The following is a 7,324-nucleotide window of genomic DNA, read 5'->3' on the forward strand; positions in this document are numbered from 1 at the left end:
TTGTTCTTTTTTTCCCATTTATAAAAGAACATAGTTTTTCAAGACGTAACAAATGATATGTATGGGAAAAAGAAAACAAATGATCTAGCCAAAGAAGTGAAGCCTTAACTTCTAAATAATTGTGTTTGTATGTGTGTGTGTGTGTGTGTGTGTGTGAGAGAGAGAGAGAGAGAGAGAAAGGGTGAAAAAAATTCTACAAATGGCTGAAAGGAGAGATAAGTAAGGAGAAAACGTCTCATTTACATCAAGCTGTGAGGCCAGATATCTGTTATTGAATCCGTGGAATAAGAGCGCAGCTCTTGTTTATTTACATTTGTTCTCAGTTTGAAAGACAGCCCAAGAGGTAAAATAAAATGAGAGTGCCTCAAATGCCTTCTAAATTTCCCCTTAAATTGAATTTCTTGTTTTATCAGGGAACAATACTTGCACTGATGTTAGCCAGACAGCTAAAAGGTCAACAAGTTCCCTTGGTTGCCTTTTGTCAAGGGTTTTTGACTTGTCTGTGAATAAAGATCTCCCAGGAGGAAGGCAGACCTGCATTTCCTGTCATCTGGAAGACAGCAATGAATTTGAAAATGTTACAAAAAGCATAAGGGACTTCAGGCACACCTTCAGACCCACTGCGGATGCCAATCGCTGCACATGTAAACATGTACACAGAAATGTTTTGGATTTGTTCTGTCAACTTTTGGTTGTGAAACAAATGTTCTACAGGAGCCCACCCTGAATACAGAATGAACCTGAGGGGTTTTTTGTTATTGTTGTTGTTACCGCCTCACATCTGATCTGAAGATAGCATTCTCTCTGTTCCCTCACCATGCGAGAAGCATGTTCTGCTTTGAGGAACGAGGGCATTTCCACTAGCAAAGCCCCATTTTCCTGATCACGTTTCTGTTACTTGAACCTCCTCAGATCTTCTTCATGTATTTTTTAAGTGTCTGAGATTTCTGTATGTGTGGTACCAGGTAAGTCTTAACTATTAGCATCTAGACAAAAATAAATGAGTTTCTCCTGTTAGTCATTCTTTGAAACGAGTAAATTATTTTTCTCCAAAATAGCCTCCATAAGAAATATTTTCCCTCTAGTTTTCTTTATGGAAGGTTGTTCTTAGAAAATGTAAGGGGACTTTTTTCACTCCTTTTCAAGCTGGCAATTGATGATCATCTGCCCTGAACCCTATTTAGGTACCTGGAAATATCAACTGGGAAAGGAGATTAGGCTGAGTGGTCCTGCAATTTCCTTTAGGCTATTGAGAAAGGTACACAGCTCACTTCCTGCATTAATTCCAGTATGATCACAAATGGATTAAAGAGAATTTAAATTCCTTATTTCAACTGTCACTGATCAAAACATGATTATACATTCACTAGACAAATATTTATTGAGTGCCTTCATGGAAAAGAAGTTGAACCAGGTGTTATAGACAATGATAGCAACAACAACTAGTATAATTTGAATGTTAACCCTGTGCTAGGCGAAGTGCTAAGTACTTTATATATAGTCTCTTTCATCTCTGAGAAACCCTACAAAAAGGATTTTTTCTAGGAGGAAATTGAAGCTCAGAGAGATTAATTCTATGTTGCATGATTATATCACTACAAGGAGATGGACCTGGGATTTGAACATAGGACATTCTAAAACAAAATCCTGCATGAATTAGTAGACATTCTTATCACAAAGAAAGATTTAGCAATTTCAAGTTCATGTTTTATCATGGCTCACACAGAGCTGCCACAAATACTGAGTTATACTATGTGGGGAGTTATACTAGGTGGGGAGATTCAATATCATAAACAAGCCTTAATTTCTCCCCTTTTATGGTTAACCAATAGGTTTTGTTGCTGATTTTTTTCTTTTTTGCAGTTTCAGTAAATTTTCTATTTTGAGGGAGAGGCAGCAAAGAAATTCTAAAGCTCATCACAAAGAGTAAGCACAAAGAAATGGCCAAGGAATTTAAAAATGCAGCAATGAGAGAATTGTCTACTGGATAATGAAATATATTATAAATCTATCATATTTAAATCATTTAGTATCAATACAAGTTTAGACTAAACAAGCCCAGAAACAGCCCCAAGAATAAATAAAATTTTAGGGTGGGAGAAATGTGACATTTCAAATCAGCAAAGAATATTTAGTTAATGTGCCGAAACAGTTGCTTCACTCATTGGAAAAAAGTTCAATTAAATCTTTACCTCACATCTTACGTTAAATTAATTGCAACTAGATTTAAGAAGTTTTCTTTAATTTCCATCAATAATATTTTATAGATTTCTGTGTGCAAGATTTTATATCTTTCAATACATCTATTTCTAGGTATATAGGAACTTTTGATGCTATTATATATGGTACCTTAAAATTTTTTAAATTTTTCTAACTGCTTGTTCCAGGTCTATAGGAATAAAATTGCATTCCACATATTGATCTTTTATCCTGTAACCTTGTAAACTTACTAATGCTGAAATTTTATCTACAGATTTCTTTTTATTTTTTATATTCACAAGTATGTTAGATTAAGTAAGCTCCCTCCTATTTCTAGTTTGCTAATAACTTTTAACATAAACAGGGGCATCTATTGAGATGCTTAAATTATTTGTCTCCTTTATTCTATGAATGTGACAAATGCACAGATTGATTTTCAAATTTTAAACCAACTTTGCATTCCTGAAATAAACTCAACTTGGTTGTGTTCTATTGTATTAACTTTTTTATATATCACTGGATTCAGTTTGCTAAATCTTTTTTAAGATTTTTGTGGTTATGGTTTTCGTGACATGGGTCCACAATTATCCTTTCTTGTAATGTTCTTGTCAAGTTTTTTTTTTTTTTTTTTTTGCTGTACGCGGGCCTCTCACTGCTGTGGCCTCTCCCGTTGCGGAGCACAGGCTCCGGACACACAGGCTCCGCGGCCATGGCTCGCGGGCCCAGCCGCTCCGCGGCATGTGGGATCCTCCGGGATCGGGGCACGAACCCGTGTCCCCTGCATCGGCAGGCGGACTCTCAACCACTGCGCCACCAGGGAAGCCCTTGTCAAGTTTTATAGAATGAAAATGAGAAAGTATTTGCTCTATTTTAGTTCTCTGGAAAAGTTTTGAGCAAGAATAGCATTATTTCTTTCTTAAATATTTGGTACAATTCAGCAAATGAAGTTTTCCAGCTCAAGATTTTGGTAAGAAGGTTTTAAATTACAAATAATTATAATTAAACTACTGAATAATTATAGGACTATTCATATATTCCTATATTCTCTTTCTCCTCATGTCAGTTTGTATAAGTTGTGCTTTTCTAGGAATCTGTCCATTTTATCAAAATTTATAATTTATTTGTATTATATTGTTCATAATATCCTCTTATAATTTTTCTTAAATAATAATTTTAGAATAGCTTTAAATTTGCAAAAAAGTTGCAAGATAGTACAAAGAATTCCCATAATATCTCAGACTCGCTATTCCTAACATCTTACATCATTATCGTACTTTTGTCACAACTAGTAAACCAATATTGATATATTATTATTAAATAAACTTCATACTTTATTTGGATTTCATTAGTTTTTCCCTAATACCTTTTTATCTGTTTTAGGATCTCATCCAGAGTATCTCATTACCTGTAGTTGTCATATTCCACTTTCTTAGACTTTGTTTTTGACAACCTTGACTATTTTGAGGAGTACTGGTCAGTATTTTGTAGAGTATCCCTCAATTTGAGTTTTCTAATGTTCTCCTGTGCTTAAGCTGGGGTTTTGTGTTTTGGGGAGGAAGACTAGAGAAGTGAAGTGCCATTCTCATCACATCATAGTACATTTTATAACTTTTAAAATATCTGCAGTATCTGAATGTCTCTCTTTTCATCCTTGATATTGGTTGTTATTTAATTTTTTTCTTGACACCTTTTATAGAATTATTTTTTCAATTTTTTTGTCTTTTCAAAGAACTGACTTTGAGGATTCCATCTATTGTATATTTGTTTTATCTATCTGTCTGTCTGTCTATTTCCTTTTCCTGTTTGGGGGGTTTAATTCCCTCCTCTTTCCTAACTTCTGGAGATGAATTCTTAGCTATCTGATTTTTACCTTTTCTTCATTTCTGATATTTTTAATATTCTACATTAAAGGCTACAAATTTCTCTCTAAGTGATGGGTTAGTGGCATCTACACACTTTGATATGTAGTATTTTATTACCATTCATTAAAAAAAATCATCTCATTTTCCTTTTTGACCCACTGGTAATTTAGAAGTTATTTTTCTCATTATTGAAAAATATGGGGATTTCAAGGTTTTGTTTTGGTTATAGATTTCTACCTTAATTCTGCTGTATTCAGACAACATATCCTGTAAGATTTAAACACTCTGAAATTTACTGAGAGTTGTTTAATGGGTTAGCATACTGTCAAAACTAGTCAATGTTCCATGTACATCTGCCCAGATGGGGATCTCATGACCAGCTATCTGCTTTACATGGACTGTATACCATTCCTGCGGGCCTTTAGTGGTGGTTAAAAGTCTATCTTCCTCCCTGAGCCCACAGGCCATATGCCCCACTAGGTCATCTTCCAGGATTATACCTTCTCTAGGCCTCCACAGTGTCAGTTAAAATCACTGTGTTTGCTTTTCATTTCTAGCACATTAGATTTCCCTTTTTATTCAACCTTAGATATATATGAAAAAGTGTTTTCTATTCTACTCTACGTGGAATTTCTATGTTCTTTTGGTGGAGAGGCTTCTCTGCTACATTGCCACAAACTCTTACCTCTTCCTTCCACTAAAATGTATCGTCTTGTATGCAAATATTGATTTAGGCTGAATTCTGAATTTGGGGGGCTTCAGATGGAATGAGGTCTCTCTGTACATATAAATGATTGCCACCTCCTCTAAAATGCTTGGGTGCTAGCATATGTTAACATCAGCATTTAAAAATGGAAATTTCCTGTCAAAAAAAGAGTTTTGGACCTTTCAGGAGGCAGGTAAATATGAAATGTAGAACCACCACTGCCAATGGGATCTTGGATGGGAAATGGGAATTTGATTCATTTCACCTCAACGAACGTGAGGGAAAAGGATCCTTAAAGTCAACACATTTCTGAATTGACAGTTGAAAGTCTGAAATGGAACTGTGTCCCTTTTAAGCTGGCAAAGGCTCTTCTTTCACATATACCGGAAAGGTATACTTCCCGGAGGGAAATGAAAATATGTAACAGAGAAAGCTGAAAAGGACAGGTGATTAAACAGATCTATATTTCAAAGTAATAGTCTGAACATCAGTTGTGATAATAGCATGGTGACTCCAAAAGGGCTTAATCAATACTGCGTTAAGGGCTTTACCTGGATTATCGTATTCATTTCTCACAGGAACCCTAAGGTTAAGATGTTAAGTGGGAACATATAACTGAAATACCAATATACAATAGGTGCTGTCTTCCCTAGGAGGGTACAAAAAGGAAAGAGAGATTGAGAATTTGGGAAAGCCGAGCTATGACTCCTAGTTTCACTTCAAAGAGGAGGGGTGGAGATTGCCTCTTACATTCATTTTGGTGAAAGGGGCTTAAGGAAACCCCTGGAGAGCTCAGTGTGTTCCTAGGGGTTAGAAGGCACATTGGAGTGAGGCAGAGACACGGGCTTGAGAAATCTAAGGGCAAAATCTGTGCCTAGCACCTGAGGTGGCAGAGAGTGAGGACCCAGGCACACTCCTGCCAATGGTAGGCAGCAAGAATGCCTGAGCTCTCTTACAGACCAGATGTGGGCCAGGTGGAGAGAAAGCTGGACTAAAGCTCCTTTACATCTTATTTAAGAAGACTGCCTGGAAATGCAAAGGGATCCCAGTAGTTTGTAGTGAGTGGAATGTGGACAAACCAGGGACTAAGGCAGAGCAGCAGCAGTGCAGTAGCAGACGCTCCATGGAGACCTCAGAAGAAGACATGAAAGTGCTTGAGAGAGTAATGGTCATCTTTAAATATGTGCTAGGCAGACATTCAGAGGATATGAAGCCACTTCATAATGGTACAGTCAAGAAAGAACTTTTGTCCTCCCTTTTCTATCTCTCCTTTCCTCAACCTATGTTGGAGTCAAAACCAATGCTTGCTAAGGTGGGAAATGGAAGGCAAGGGGTAAGTCAGACAGTAAGAAAAGGCCCATGTCCTTACAATCCACTAAAGGAAGTTCATAGAAGTCTAGGCTTTGTAGCTGCAGATCATTGGGAAGATGCCGTTTCTTCACGGTGCAAATACCCAGTCTAGTGTCCTGCCTCCTTTCTATCCCATGCTATCATCCCATGCTAGGGGATCGTACAGTTAGGATGGAAGGCAAACAGTTTCTTCCAGAACCAGAGACTGAAATTCTGATTTATGGCACTCCCTTGAAGCACTAGTTCATTCTTATGGTACTTGACCCCTTGGCTTGGATCCCTTGTTTGCCTAGATCCACAGAGTATTCAATTCACCAAATATTTATTGTTGTTTACCAGCTATCAGACAATGGGGGCCACCAGATGAAGAAGACAGTTTCTGAACTCAAGGAGCTTACAGTCTAATAGGGGAGGCAGATGTACATAGAGTGCAGTGTGATAAGAGCTAAATAGGGGCAGATAAAAGTTGAGGGACAAGGGAGAAAATGGGTCACTCTATGAGGAAAGGTCAAGTCAACCCTTTTGTACTGTGTCTTAAAGGATGAGAGGGCATTTGTGAAATGTAGGGGCTTATGAGGAGGGCTGTGCTATGTATAGGAGCACAGGGCATGGAACCATCAAGGCACCAAATATTTGGACCTGGCTGAAGCACAGGGTGCAAGAGTGGAAGTGGTGGGAGCTGAAGCTTAAGATACGGCAGGAACAGACCATGGGGCTCCTTGAACCATGTTTTGAACTTCTCACTATAAACGTTAGGGAGCCATGATTACAAGGCTTCAAGAAGAGTATATTATTTTATCAGATATTTGTTTTAAGAAGGTGGCTCTGGCGGTTCTGTGAAGAATGGGGGGTATTTGGGGAGTAACCATTTCACACCATGTTCTACCCATCGTAAGTAGGTGGAAGACAGATGTGAAATTCAGATGTTCATTTTTTCCCTGCTTCATTTCTAACAGTGGCAGAAGTGCCATAGAAATTAACCCATCAATTCCTGATATGCTGTTGTATTTCAGGTATGGATCTCTATGCTACTTTTGGGGTTGATTCAGCTTTTTCCATTAACTTCTGAGAATTATTTGAATGCAATTAACTCATCATGCATAGCGTGCTAGATGGTTGCTTGAAGTTCTTGCTGGATTCTCAAACAAGATGAATTATGCCAGAAAATAGAGCTCCATGGGTCTTAAATTTTTTTGAGCATAGATTC

Source organism: Mesoplodon mirus (genome assembly GCF_964341445.2).
Source record: "Mesoplodon mirus genome assembly, chromosome: 5".
Taxonomy (NCBI): domain Eukaryota; kingdom Metazoa; phylum Chordata; class Mammalia; order Artiodactyla; family Ziphiidae; genus Mesoplodon; species Mesoplodon mirus.